Source organism: Adiantum capillus-veneris, unplaced genomic scaffold, assembly GCF_014529385.1.
Source record: "Adiantum capillus-veneris isolate H3 unplaced genomic scaffold, ASM1452938v2 Hic_scaffold_974, whole genome shotgun sequence".
NCBI classification, from domain to species: domain Eukaryota; kingdom Viridiplantae; phylum Streptophyta; class Polypodiopsida; order Polypodiales; family Pteridaceae; genus Adiantum; species Adiantum capillus-veneris.
Window position 1 is genome coordinate 28,557 of NW_028221929.1, and position 14,530 is coordinate 43,086.

At 44.3% G+C, this 14,530-nt stretch overlaps 1 pseudogene across 1 annotated transcript in view; it reads left to right on the plus strand.

Moving 5' to 3' along the window:
* The first annotated feature begins 1,053 nt into the window (after window positions 1-1,053).
* LOC147416439 (uroporphyrinogen decarboxylase-like) overlaps window positions 1,054-14,530 on the plus strand; it is a 32,120-nt pseudogene continuing 18,643 nt past the window's right edge. The window contains exon 1 of the transcript XR_015187514.1: window positions 1,054-1,349. The product of XR_015187514.1 is annotated as a uroporphyrinogen decarboxylase-like (transcript). The remainder of the gene's footprint in view (window positions 1,350-14,530) is intronic.

The window sequence follows — 14,530 nt, forward strand, 5'->3', positions numbered from 1 at the left end:
GAAGACATGTTGAGGTTAAGATAGAATGAGATTTATGGAGAGTAGGTCTTAATGAGTGTCTATCGTCACATGTCACTTTTGTTATGTTTTATATAAAATTATATTGTCCATCATACACAATGCACACATAATCACAAATGCCTTATATGTTACCAAGGACCCCATTTAAACAAGAAGGTGAAATGATCAATTTGGCATTCCAAGAAAAACTAAAAAGGGACCCATTGACAAACACAAAAGAACATTTTAATGCTTTCATAAGAAAAAGTAAGTCTTATAAGCACAAGAAATTAAATAGGGGAGAAGTCACAAAGACCATACCTCTGAAGTTAAAAAAGAGAGACCTTCTGGAGTTAAAGGGAGATGAGAGTTATGGAGAGTCATAGATCTAGATGAGTGCTTACAATCACATGTCACTTTTGTTGTGTTTTAATATAAAATTGTATTGTCCACCATTATACACATGCATACATAATCAAGGGCCCCACTCAAACAACAAGGTGAAAAGCATACATTGGCATTTTAGAGCAAAATAAAATGAACAAGAAGAAAAATAAAAACAATAAAAAAAAACATACTTAATAACAAACTAAAACAAAAGAATATTTTAATGCTTTCATTAAAAAAGGTAGATTTACTAAACATAAGAAATAATAAAACCATATAATAAAATGGACCTTTATGAGATTCTTAAATAAAATGACTCCTCACAAATTATTATTTTTATTAAATCAATATTTCACATCATAGAATCAAACTCTAATGAATGCACTCTTTAATCTCTTGTTCTCTTGTAGCAAACCAAAAACAATTTAATGATATGGACCTAGTAAGGTCCTTAAATGAAAAGCATTTCACAAATTAAAAAAAAAATTCAATAAGTCAATACTTCACATCATGGGATTAAACGCTACATGCAATTTTTAATCCCTTGTTCTCTAGGGCCTTTTTGAGCAGGCCAAAGATGTTGAGATTCCATTTGAAAAATGGATAAAAGGAAGAAAACCCAATTGGATGCGTAGGACCCACATTGTTTAAGCTGCCTTATCTTCATATGGTGAGAGAGAACTTAGAAGTTAGAAGACGAAGCTGCTCTCGCTGGTGATCAGGTTTACCAGGAATTACTGTTAGAGCACGAGCGGAAGAGAAAGCACTGGAGTAGATGAGTGCAATGGCGTTCTCGTCCACGTCTGTATGTGGCACTGCTGTGCAGTTCAAATCGTCCCTTTCGTCCCACTCCTCTATGGCTTTTCTGCATCCTGCTCTTTACTCCGAAACCGTAAGCTTCTCCAAGGATTCCAGACAGCATTGTCGCCGTCCCCTCTGCATTGTCCAGACCGTCGCAACAGGTAGTGCACAACCTCACGTCTTTGTTATTCTTTTGCTGCGCTCTCTCCATTTTGCGTTTCTTGTTTGTAAATGAAAGTTCTTATCACCTGGTGGGCATAGTTTGTTGTGCGCTTTTTTGTGATGCTGGTACTGTTTAGCTTATCTTTTGAGCTTCCATGTTTTCAAAACGCACCCAGAGATTGATCAGTAGTATCAGTAAATGTGATTTAAGTGTCAATGGGAGTACCGTAGCAACAAGAAGAAGAATAATTGGTCAATTGATGAGTCTATTGGATGGGCCGTTCAGAATGCTGGCCATGTGATATTTGCCACAATCTATGATGACTTGAGATCTTACTAACGAGAGGCACAGGTGTAGCGTAACATTCAAGGTCATGGTATTCAGGATAAATATTTAAATGGGCTGTCACTTTTTGGAGGATGCCAGCATTGTCATGTCCGAAGCTTTGTCTTCATTTGCCTTGCTTCCATTATGAGGTATAGAAAGGAGCCTCATTCTAGGTCTCAACAACTCTCATCTACTTAGATGCAATCTGATTGGAAGCCTATGAGAGGTGCTTCACACATATGGCAGTAGATGACTACTGTGGCATTTTTACCTGTCCAATTACAGACAGCCAGACAATGGATGGGTCAGCTTAGGGGTCCTCTACTTACACGTCAGTAGGCAGTCATGTTGCCTTTGTACCTGCCCATTTGTATGAACATTTTGTTGATGCAGTAAATGACACTTTTAAAACAATGCACCTAGTGTCAATTGAGAATGGTTGGAAATCTTGAAAAGGAGGTGTTGTATAAATACGGTAGTATTCAAGCATGAAATTTGCACTCTCTCAAAAAAGTGCTCAATCTTGCTAGGATTTCATTGGTTCACTTAGTACGAACTCTAGTGAAGCAAACACTGCCTACAGAGTTTGATTGCAGAGCAGGCCTTGAAAAGGGCTGGGTCAAAGAACCAGCCTCTGGATTATATGCCTCATAAGGGTTGTGAGACAATGATAGCTTTTGGCAGGGGTGCACTATTCTGTCCACTTAGTGCTACATAAAAGGTACTGTGCGGTACTCCAATGAAGGTAGTTAGACTCCTAAATATCATGTTTCTTATTACCTCTAGAAACTTATGTGTTTCATCCTGGCATTTTCGAAACGAAATGAAACTCCTTGAAACAACTAAACGACGAAACGCACGAAATGTTTCTTGTTACACTGAAGAAGGCTGGAGCATTAGGACATCTCCTTGATTGACCCAACATTGATCATGGCTTTGAGCCAAAAGGTTCCTTGCCCATTACAAATTGTCCGTATATGTTCGAGGTATTTAGCATCCAAACTCGAGCTATTTGTGTTTCTAATGCAGTGATGTGCTACGATATGCTATGCACATGTGATGAATGCCCATGATTTTTGCCTTTTAGGAACAACTAGCGAATAGGTGGTCATGGTCTTGTTTGACATCAACTACTCGTCTTTTCTATAGGGATGAAGTATTTTGTGAGTAGCATGGATTGATGGATGGAGATGGTGCTATAGTTGGATCTTTACATTCAGCAATATTATGTGCCCATTGCCTTGGGAATTCTGTCACTGATTTTGGCCATTGCAGGCTGCCCATCTGCAACTGCAACTCCATAGCTGAATATTTGCAGGAGGTGAAAGACCAGTAGCAGCACCATAGCCGAATTCTTGCAGGAGATGAAAGACCAGCAGCCACACCATTGCTGAGTTCTTGCAAGAGATGGAAGACCAGCTTGTGTAGGGCGCCCAAGAGAAAGGGAACTGGCAAGGGGATGTAGGGTGACCCTTAGCCTAGCAAAGGATGCAGAGAGAGGAGCAAGATTTATGCGCCTAGGAATTGGCAGAGCATGCAAGGCAGGTGGACACTTGGAAGGCCTAGGCATGGTCCATGCAAGTTAACTGAAGTCCATGCATGGGAGGTGGCAATTCATGCAAAGCAATTGGAGTCCTTGCATGGGAGGTTGCAGTTCAAGCATGGGAGGTACCAGGTGACCCTAGTGAAGGGCAGTTCAAGCATGGCAAGTATCAGGCTGCCCTAATGAAGGGTAGTTCAGGCATAGCAGGTACTAGGTGACCACACACACACACACACACACACACACACACACACACACACACACACACACACACACACACACACGTAGGTGAAGAACTGGCCACTTGTCTAGAACAACCCTTTAGAGGCTCAGGCAAAGGAGGAAAGGCAGACACTTGGCACTTTTTCTATGCCTATACACACACCGCATGCCTATTTAACGGGCTGATCTATCCAATTATAAAGTTCTTCTCTTGGCACACTCTCTCCCCCTCTCCTCTCAGAGAATCACGGTGCCATCTCTTAAGCTTTGTATTGCTCATATTTGATATAATCAAAACATATATTGAAAGGGACGCCTACTTAGGGGCCAATATTGTGTACGGGAGGAACTCCACCTCTCCATCTTTCCAGATCTCACCTCTATCTCTCCGTCTCTCCATCTCCTAACTACATTGTCTTATAGCTTCTTAATTTAAGTGCTGCAATTCTGTTTCGTCAAGCTGAAAATCTCTGTTTTGCTGCCTCGCACGGCTTGGGCATTAGGCCAGCCGGTTACAATGGTATCAAAGCACAATTGAACTTTTCTTCTAGGGGATGTCATGTGCACATGGCTCTATGTGCCACTTAGACATGCTTTATCAACTTCTAGAGCCAATTTTGCACCTGTCTATAACCTAGGAGGATTAGAATCGGCAATTTTGTGAGTGTGTTTCCAGGAGCTGCACGTCCGGACAAGTCCATTAGATTAGGTTTTCCAGTTTTGGAACCCTCTTGCATAAATGGATTGTACAAGCGTTTTGATATATGTTATTACACTTCTTCTAGGGGATGTCATGTGCACATGGCTCTATGTGCCACTTAGACATGCTTTATCAACTTCTAGAGCCAATTTTGCACCTGTCTATAACCTAGGAGGATTAGAATCGGCAATTTTGTGAGTGTGTTTCCAGGAACTGCACGTCCGGACAAGTCCATTAGATTAGGTTTTCCAGTTTTGGAACCCTCTTGCATAAATGGATTGTACAAGCGTTTTGATATATGTTATTACACTTCGGTGGGCATCTGACATGACGAGCATGTAGGTCTAGGTTAAAGGAATGTGTCGGTTTTAGTCTGTTCGTTGAATGGTTCACCGACCAGTGAGTTATTGCCCGGGTGCGCACATTTGCACATTTTTACTGACCTAACCTTAATTTCTCAACCTGACCAAAAAGTCCTATAAAGGAAGCAGTAGTCTCAATGTTTTCTCATAAGTGGAGCTAGCGCTGTAGATCGGCCAACATTTTTCATAAGGTTGCAGATCAGCCAAGTGTTTTAACGCAGCAGTACTTGGTGTTTTTTCTCATATCTTGCAGATCAGTCGTGCGTTTAGAGTCTCCAGCAGATCAGCATAACGTTTTCAGATTTCAGCTCTTTCCCTCGCGGGAACCGGGGTCCGGCCTGGATCTGCTGCTGCTACCTTTTGCGTTGAGCCCGGACCTTTGGCAGCACATTGAGCCTCTCCTCGGCCATTCCCTCGCCGCATCGACTGCTCCCATCGTTGCCCATCATCTACTCCATCGAGGTCTGCGTTTTCAGCCCTGCTTTATGCGACGCGTTTTTGCAGTCAGATCTGCGTTTTTGCAGCCAGCTTTCAGCTCTTCATTCCTCTCACATCGGGAGGGAAAATCAGTCCGAGATCTACCCCTTGGTGGCCATCAACAACCCTCATCAAGATGGATCCAACATGCATCAAATCAGCCCGGAGGTGCTTCATCTTGAAGAGTTACCGCGGCGGAATTCCCCATCGAGTCAGTAGTGTCTGCATTGAGTATTGCATGTGTGTATATTCCATTTATGCAATCAAAAGCAAATAGCACATTGGCAACGGTGCGGGGGGCCCTTGAGAGGGTTGGTTGGGACCCCATTGGGTGTGTGTCTATGTGTGTGTGTGTGAAACCGGCCCGTAGGGCAGTAGACTTTAGCTCTCACCCGAATGTTTACTTAATAAACTTTACTTGAACTTACGACACAGAGAAACTTCACGAATAAACCTGTGACCGAAATTAACACTTCAAACAAAGCATGGCTTGACAGCTAGAGTGCTTCCAAGAAGATAGCGATACCCTGTAGGCCCCCAAGAGTGGCGCCCCATTCGGTATTTCTTTATTCTTATTAAACTTGGGAGAAAACCTGCAAAGTCCTACGAGTTGTCCTGCTTTTACCGGGATGAAAATAACCTACAGGCTACTCTAGCCCGATTTTGCAGCATAACTGCAGTAGGAGGTTTCACAGACAAAATCCCCGTGCAAAGGGTGACTTTCTTGGCGCATTCGAGCACTTTCTTAAAGCTGGCGAGAATCTGCAGCACTCTAAATTCTCTGTTTTCTGCCTTGAAAATGCACCAGAACATAGAGATGAGAAGCCCTCAAGCGGGGCAGCATGTTTCTGTATTCAGAGGGGGAGAGAGATGCACGAGAGCGGAATCATCGTGCTACATCAGGCAAGGGAGAAGGCAAGCTTTCCATTAAAGCTCTGATCACCTGCACCCACTACTGACACATTGGAGTTCACTTATGTGCAAAATCAACCTCCTCTCTCAATTTGGGCGTCCCCTCTTCATGCAAGTCTCGAAATTTGACCTGGTGTCGCCATGTGTCCACTTTGCCTCTTTTGAGTTAATTTCCTAGTATTCACCACTTATAAGTGTCGTAAGGGGCCTAAATGACTTTGAACTGTGCCTAGACATACTTTTACCAAAGGCTGATTGTTTCTCTGAAGTCCTACCAAGCAAGTTACCTCCACCTAGTCTTGAGGACCATACGATTGATTTGATTCCCGGAAGTACACCACCGAACGGGCCACCTTACCGTGTTAGCTGAGCCCAAAATGAAGAAATAATGAACGAAGTAAAAGAACTTCTAGAAAAGGGTCTCATCCAACCTAGCACTTTACCTTCCTGCTCTTCGGTATTGCTAGTATTATAGATCGTACAACCTTTGGTTTGTACAAATATTTGGCTATGCCTTTTGGACTTATGAATGCTCCAGAAACATTCAATCGAATGATGGATAGGATTTTTAGAGAGTATCGATCTTTTGTTGGCACTTTCTTTGACGACATTATAGTTTTCTCCAAGAATGAAGTAGAGCATAAACATCATCTACTACAGGTCTTTCAAGCATTGTGGAAGCATAGATTGGTTATTGTCACAAAACGGGAGCGTACACGAGCACTTAGAAATCTGAAAAATAAAATACTTTGCAAATGTGAGAGAAGGGAGAAGATCGACACAGTATTGGGGACCAGAAGATGGGCTGGTCCCCCCCCCCCCCCGTCAAGAGTATTCTTTATTCAGGGAGAATTTGTATACAAGCACGAGAACCCGAGGAAACCCCTCCGTTCTGTAATCTTAGACCCGAAGGTCGTTCTTTCCCGTAAGGGACTTAGGCACAAGGCCGTACTTTCTCGTAAGGGACTTAGGCACGAAGCCGTACTTCCCGAGAGGGACTTAGACGCAAAGGTCGTACTTCCCGTGAGGGAGGATTCCTGCAAAAACAACCACACAAAGCAATACTCGCGATGTGTAATCGACAAATTATACCTGTTGCTCCTCGCTCGAGAAAGCGACTTCCGTACTCCGTCGGCACACGAACTCTCGCGAAATCCGTCGCCGGCACTTGCTACCAGATTCTCCAGCGCTTGCACTTCTGGGTTGTTGCGATCCTTGCTCAAAACTGAACGCTACCTGCCTCTTTTATAGGCCTTGGCACCCTGCGGGAATAGCGACCCCAAAAAGCAAGAACCGGCGCCCTAGAGAGAGGAGACAGAGAGAACGTTGCTGTCCGTACAGCCTTGCGTAGCTTATTAGCGCAAAGTTTTTAACGTAGGCTTTTTTTGTGGAAGAGCAATGCTTTATGTTATTTTTTTAAAAGGGTTGGTCACTTAAAAGTGACCGGCCACTTTATAAATAAAGTGTGAACTTGTTTAAACTTTAAAAACTCACTCAGTTAGTGAAAACAATGCTACATGAACACATTCCAGGCGTCCCCGGGTGCAGAACACGGGCACAGATGCAATGCAGACACAGACTCCTCGCGGGAAAGCATCTGTCCTCCCGCGAATGTTCCTGCTTTTCGTAAAAAGCTTCATTGAACCCATCTTTATTCTTGTGCTTGCGTTCTTACGCGTATTTTCTTACTCAGTTCGGATTTCCTCCTCAACCTACGGAATGCCCCCTTTCTGATGCACCCGTCACCCATCATGTGACGCATCGGGGGCACTCGTAACCCAGCCTTTCTACCGAACTTACGGAAACTCCTTTGCGATGTTTACCGTCACCCATCAAATGACACATCAGAGTTGTCCGTTCTTGATGGCACTTCCTGTAGCTACAATCTTTTAACAGTTCTTAGTGTACACAATAAAATATCCTAGAGAAAGAAATTAATCATTAAAAATTAGAAAATAGTCCAATTAGCAACATCCCTCTGGCTTCTAAATAGTTGACCTCAATTGTAGTGCTTGAACATATATCTTCAGTATCTCGGGATAAGTTGCTAATTCCTCCTGCGTCATCCACTGAGCATCTAGATTCGAATAGTTCTTAAACTTAACCAAATACTTCCGTGTTATTTTTTCGGACTTGAGGGGCCGCTCCTGATGACTTACTATCTGCTCCGGTTGGAGTATTTCTTCTGTTTCCTCAACCTCAAGAGGTTCCTCAGCACTAGGCTGACTCGGAGGCGGACGGTCCCACATACGGCCAGAGTAAACTGGCATGGAAAGCATTATGGATCCTCCAATTAGGCGGTAGCTCTAATCGGAAGGTGACATCATTCACTTGCTCAGTGATCTTAAACGGCCCATAATAACGGGTAGAAAGTTTTACCACCTTCCCCTTATGAGACGCTTGTTTCTTAAGTCTTGCCTTCTCAAATTTGAGTAAGACTAACTGTCCGACTGTTAAGTCTAGATTCCTTCTGTGCTTGTCTGCAGCTTTCTTATGCTTTTCCTGAGAGCGTAGAATAGCTCTCCTAACTTGCCCGTAGGCTGTGTCCAAATCCCGGACAAATTCATCTGCTGCAAAGATCTTATCCTTAGTTAAAAGGATCGGTGGAAGCAAAGGCTTACCATAGAGAATCTCAAAAGGTGCTTTCCCCGTCGATGAGTGTATGGTATTGTTATACGCATACTCGACAAGGGGCAAATATTTCTCCCAGTCAGATTGCCGGTCTGACACAAGCTTTTAATATATCCAATACTGTGGAGTTGGCTATCTCACTTTGCTCGTCTGTTTGAGGATGGTAGGCAGATGAAAAATTCAACTTCGTACCAAGATTATCCATCAAGGCACGCCAAAAATTTCCTGTCATGCGAGGATCTCGATCACTCACAATAGACGTTAGGCATTCCATGATGCTTAAAGATCTGTGCCAGAAAGACCCTAGCCATATGATCTGCTTTGATTGTTTTCTTGACTGGTATAAAGTGTGCTTGCTTGCTAAACCTGTCCACAATGGTCCAGATCGCGTCATTTCGAGTCTGAGTTCTAGGGAGGTCCATGATGAAGTCCATGGCAATACTTTCCCAAGGTTCATTAGGCATAGGCAATGGTTGTAGCAACCCAGGCGTCTTATGCCGATCATACTTCACTTTTTGGCAAACCAAGCATTCCCTGACATACTTATCAATGTCTGCTTTAAGGCTACGCCAAAAGAAATATCTTTCCATTGCTAAGGTCGTAGGGAGAATACCCCGATGACCCGCATAAGGCGAAGCGTGTGCTTCATCCATGATCTTCTTTCTTAATGGTTCCGCCACACATATGGCCTGATGGTGGTAGAGATAATCGTCCCGAATGGAATAGGGAAACTCATTCTCTCCACGATGTAGTTTTTCCCAAACGGTGGAGAAGCTTGGATCATTCGGATACAAATCCGGTAGTGCTTCTAATTCTTGGTGATACACCGAAGTGATAGCGTTCACCCTTGGCTGCCTAGACATTGCGTCCGCGACCACATTCTTACTCCCAGCCGTGTGAAGGATCTGGAAGTGAAACATAGACAAAAAGTTTGCCCATCTCATCTGCTTCTCAGATAGTTTCCTTTGCGTAAGAAAATACCGCAAACTTTGGTGATCAGTCTTGATCACAAAATCCGCTCCTAGAAGATAGTGCTTCCAGTTGGATAAGGCGTGAATCACAGCCGTAAGTTCCTTTTCGTAGATTGATGCATGCAACTCTGCATCCTTAAGCCGTCTGCTTTCGTAGGCCACTGCATAGCCTTCTTGGTTTAACACTGCTCCGATGCAATCGCTTGAAGCATCGCAGTGAACCTCAAATGGTTTCCTTAAGTCAGACACTATCAAAATAGGTCCATGGCTTAGCAAGTTCTTGAGCCGATCAAAAGCTCCTTGTTGTCTCGATCCCCATCTGAAAGGGATCTTCTTCTTTGTCAAATCATGAAGTGGTCCTGCTACATGGGCAAATCCTCGGACAAACCTTCGATAATACGAACATAATCCCAGGAAGCTACGTACATCATGTACCGTAGTGGGAATAGGCCAATCTTCTACCACTCGGATCTTGGCAGGATCCATACTCACTTGATTCTGAGAGACTATATGGCCGAGATAGTGTATCTCTGAGAGAAAGAACTCGCTCTTCTTTGCATTCACATGCAACTCATGCTTTTGCAATTCTTGAAACACTAGGTCCAAGTGCTTCCGATGTTCCTCTTCTGACTTAGAGAAGATGAGTATGTCGTCAAAGAATACTCCCGTAAAAGCTCGATATGGGCTGAAAATGCGGTCCATCATGCGATTGAATGTCGCTGGAGCATTGGTCAAGCCGAAAGGCATTACCAAAAATTCATATAGTCCAAAGGTTGTGCGGAAAGCAGTCTTATGGACATCCTCAGGGGCGATCCGTATCTGATGATACCCACTCTTTAAGTCTATGCGACTAAAGACACTTGCACCCTGCAACTTATCAAGTATATCATCAATCCGAGGGATCGGAAAGCGATTCTTGACGTGATCTTGTTTAAAGACCTATAGGCTATGCACATTCGAAACGTGCTATCTTTCTTCTGCACCAATAGAACTGGAGAGCAGTAGGGTGAAGCACTTGGCCGTACTAACCCTTTCTCTAGAAGCTCGTTGACTTGCTTCAAAATTTCCTCTTGCTGAGCAAGACTCACCCGATAAGGGGGTTGATTGGGAGGCGAGCTACCCGGTATAAGATCTATGCGGTGATCTTCCGGGTGTACCGGAGGTAGTTTATCAGGGAGTGTTTCCGTGAAACAATCTTTGTACTTTTCAATAAATTGAAAACGCTTAATTTCCAGACTAGAGAGTGAATCCCCACTAGTTTTATCCTTCTCACGTGCAAAAATCAAGTAAGCAGAAACACACTTCTTCATTTCTTTCTTAATGGAGATATGACTTACAATTGGGAACTGCCAATCTCCTACATCTGCATGAATCTTTATTTTCTTACCCCCATGATCAAAAGTGAGGGTCTTTTCCACATAATCGGGGACAGGTGTCATGTGGAAGTGCCATGGCATACCCAAGATGATATCACATCCCTCGATGGGTGCCATCAAAAATGATTCGCGGTCCTTGTACTCGCCAATCCGAAGATTGAGCTGTCCTTGCACGGGAGTTGCATTGGTTGTCAACCCCTCGAATGCCGATCCGGATGTAACCGGTGTGCCAAGCTGAGCCGGTGTGAGGCACAAACGTTCCGCAGTATCCAGGGAGATGAAGTTATCCGTGGATCTTGGATCATAAAGAATCAGTACTCGCTGGTTGTTCAAAGACCCCCAGCCCTTCAGAAGTTGACGCTTCCCTTTCTCTGTTTTTGTGTTTCCTTGAACATCTGGAATTGAGTTCGAGCTTGGTGGAGCGGGTTCCTTCCTTGCTTTATCTTGCCTCGTAGGGGCGTGTTCTTGCTGTTGCTGCTTTAGCGGGCAATCCGGTTTCATATGTCCTTACTCGCCACAGTAGAAGCATCTTCCTTCCTCTCTGAAGGTTTGAAGTTGAGTAGGAGAAAGATTCTTAGTTCGCTTGCCATTGCCCTCTGGCTTCTTAGAATGATCATAGTCCCTAGATGGAGGATGTTTTCTTCCTTGGCCCCCTTGGTCATCGTAGACCCCTCTTTGTCTGTCACGGTAAGTGCTATGTTCCATTTTTTTGGGCGTCCCAGTTGAGTGCAAATCCTCAGCAATGATTGCTGACTCCATCATCCTCTGAAGAGTGTCATGCGGATACACTTTGATACTCTTTCGAAGCTGCGATTGGAGACCCGCTTCGAACTTCCGTTTCTTTTTCTCGTCGGCAATCTTCGTGAAGGGAGTGACCTTCAGAAGAACCGACCAATACTTGTCCACATAGGTCGTTACTCTCTCATGTTCCTTCTGGGCGAGCCAATCCCATTCCTTCCGTATGTCCTGCTCGAAGTCAGGCGGAAGAAACTGTTCATAAAATTCAGATTTGAATCTCTCCCAAGTTCTGGCCTGAGAACCTTCCAGAATCTTGGCTAACCACCAATTACTTGCCGTTTCCTTGAGGTGCATCCCCACATGGCGCAATTTGGATCTTTCTGTGAAGTGCCCATTGGTAAAGGCGACTTCAAACTGTCTGATGAAGGACGGTGCTTTTGAGATATTTCTCCGTCCGTTGTAGGTTTCGAACTTGATGTCCTTGTCGCCCGATTTGAAGACTCTCATGCGATGTTGAGACTTGCGACCATGCTTCTTGAATCGAGGCTTATCTTTAGGTTGATGTAGGGTAGTAGTAGTAGCGGCTTCCTTCTTCTGGCGAGATGATTGAGAAGTAGAAGTATAATCGGGAGAGTAAGATGGAGATGAGATAGAGATGTCCTTGCTCTCGTCTAGCAAAGAGAGCGCTTTTTCCTGGCCTTTCCTTGGAGTAGGCCGTTCATTCCGATCCGAAGATCCTTTGTGCACCTCGGCACGTTCTTCTTCTCTTTCTTCCTGTGGTCTCAGTGCTCACGCCAACAATGTGGTCTGGATGCCCGGCTGCATAGGTTCCATTCGTTCTCTTCATTCCGCCCAAGAGCTTTTGGACATCTGGCAATAGTAAGACTTGTTGCAAATCCGCAAGCTGAGCTCGCACTTGTTGAAGCTCCTCTTCAACGCTTCTCCCTTGGCTCGACATGGTTCTTCCCGTTCTTCCCGGAACCGTCCTTCTTTGCAGAGAAAGAGAGGAGTCCGAGCTCTGATACCACTGTCACAAAACGGGAGCGTACACGAGCACTTAGAAATCTGAAAAATAAAATACTTTGCAAATGTTAGAGAAGGGAGAAGATCGACAGAGTATTGGGGACCAGAAGATGGGTTGGTCCCCCCCCCGTCAAGAGTATTCTTTATTCAGGGAGAATTCGTATACAAGCACGAGAACCCGAGGAAACCTCTCCGTTCTGTAATCTTAGACCCGAAGGTCGTTCTTTCCTGTAAAGGGCTTAGGCACAAGGCCGTACTTTCCCGTAAGGGACTTTGGCGCGAAGCCGTACTTCTCGAGAGGGACTTAGATGCAAAGGTCGTACTTCCCGTGAGGGAGGATTCCTGCAAAAACAACCACACAAAGCAATACTCGCGATGTGTAATCGACAAATTATACCTGTTGCTCCTCGCTCGAGAAAGCGACTTCCGCACTCCATCGGCACACGAACTCTCGCGAAATCTGTCGTCGGCACTTCTACCAGATTCTCCAGCGCTTGCACTTCTGGGTTGTTGCGATCCGTGCTCAAAACTGAACGCTACTTGCCTCTTTTATAGGCCTTGGCACCCATCGGGAATAGCGACCCCAAAAAGCAAGAACCGGCGCCCTAGAGAGAGGAGAGAGAGAGAACGTTGCTGTCCGTACAGCCTTGCGTAGCTTATTAGCGCAGAGTTTTTAACGTAGGCTTTTTTTGTGGAAGAGCCATGCTTTATGTTATTTTTTTAAAAGGGTTGGTCACTTTTAAATAAAGTGTGAACTTGTTTAAACTTTAAAACTCACTCAGTTAGTGAAAACAATGCTACACGAACACATTCCAGGCGTCCTCGGGTGCAGAATACGGGCACAGATGCAATGCAGACACAGACTCCTCGCGGGAAAGCATCTGCCCTCCTGCGAATGTTCTTGCTTTTCGTAAAAAGCTTCATTGAACCCATCTTTATTCTTGTGCTTATGTTCTTACGCGTATTTTCTTACTCAGTTCAGATTTCCTCCTCAGCCTATGGAATGCCCCCTTTCTGATGCACCCGTCACCCATCATGTGACGCATCAGGGGCATTCGTAACCCGGCCCTTTCCACCGAACTTACGGAAACTCCTTCGCGATGTTTACCGTCACCCATCAAATGACACATTAGAGTTGTCCGTTCTTGATGGCACTTCCTGTAGCTACAATCTTTTAACAGTTCTTAGTGTACACAATAAAATATCCTAGAGAAAGAAATTAATCATTAAAAATTAGAAATTAGTCCAATTAGCAACAGTTATCAACGAGAAGAAGAGTGAATTTTTCTTGCCTGAGATATATTTCTTGAGGCACATCGTCTCAACAGAAGGAGTACAGATGGACTCGGCCAAAATTGAGACTATTCGCGATTGGCGTGACTTAAAGAATGTTTTATGAAGTTCGAAGCTTTCTGGGCTTGTGCTCTTACTATCGGCGTTCATTTGAAAATTTGCAGAGATAGCCTCTCCTTTGCATTTACTGACTCAAAAAGGAGTCCCTTTCACATGGGGATCGACAGAGATTACCGCTTTTCAGACTCTCAAAGAGAAAATTGACTACCGTACCATTGTTGGCCTTGCCAGACTTGCAAAAGCCATTCGAAGTTTATTGTGATGCTTGTGGTCGTAGTTTGGGAGCAGTTTTGAAGCAAGAAGGCCATGTCATTGCTTACGAGAGCAAGATGTTTTCATGTTCAGAGATGGTAGCACAGATTTATGAGAAAGAGCTATTGGCAGTCATCCATGCTCTTACACAGTGGCGGCTCACGAGAGCAAGATGTTTTCACGTCCAGAGATGGTAGCACAGATTTATGAGAAAGAGCTATTGACAGTCATCCATGCTCTTACACAGTGGAGACACTATTTAGTCGGAGCTGATTTCACAGTCTTTAAAGAT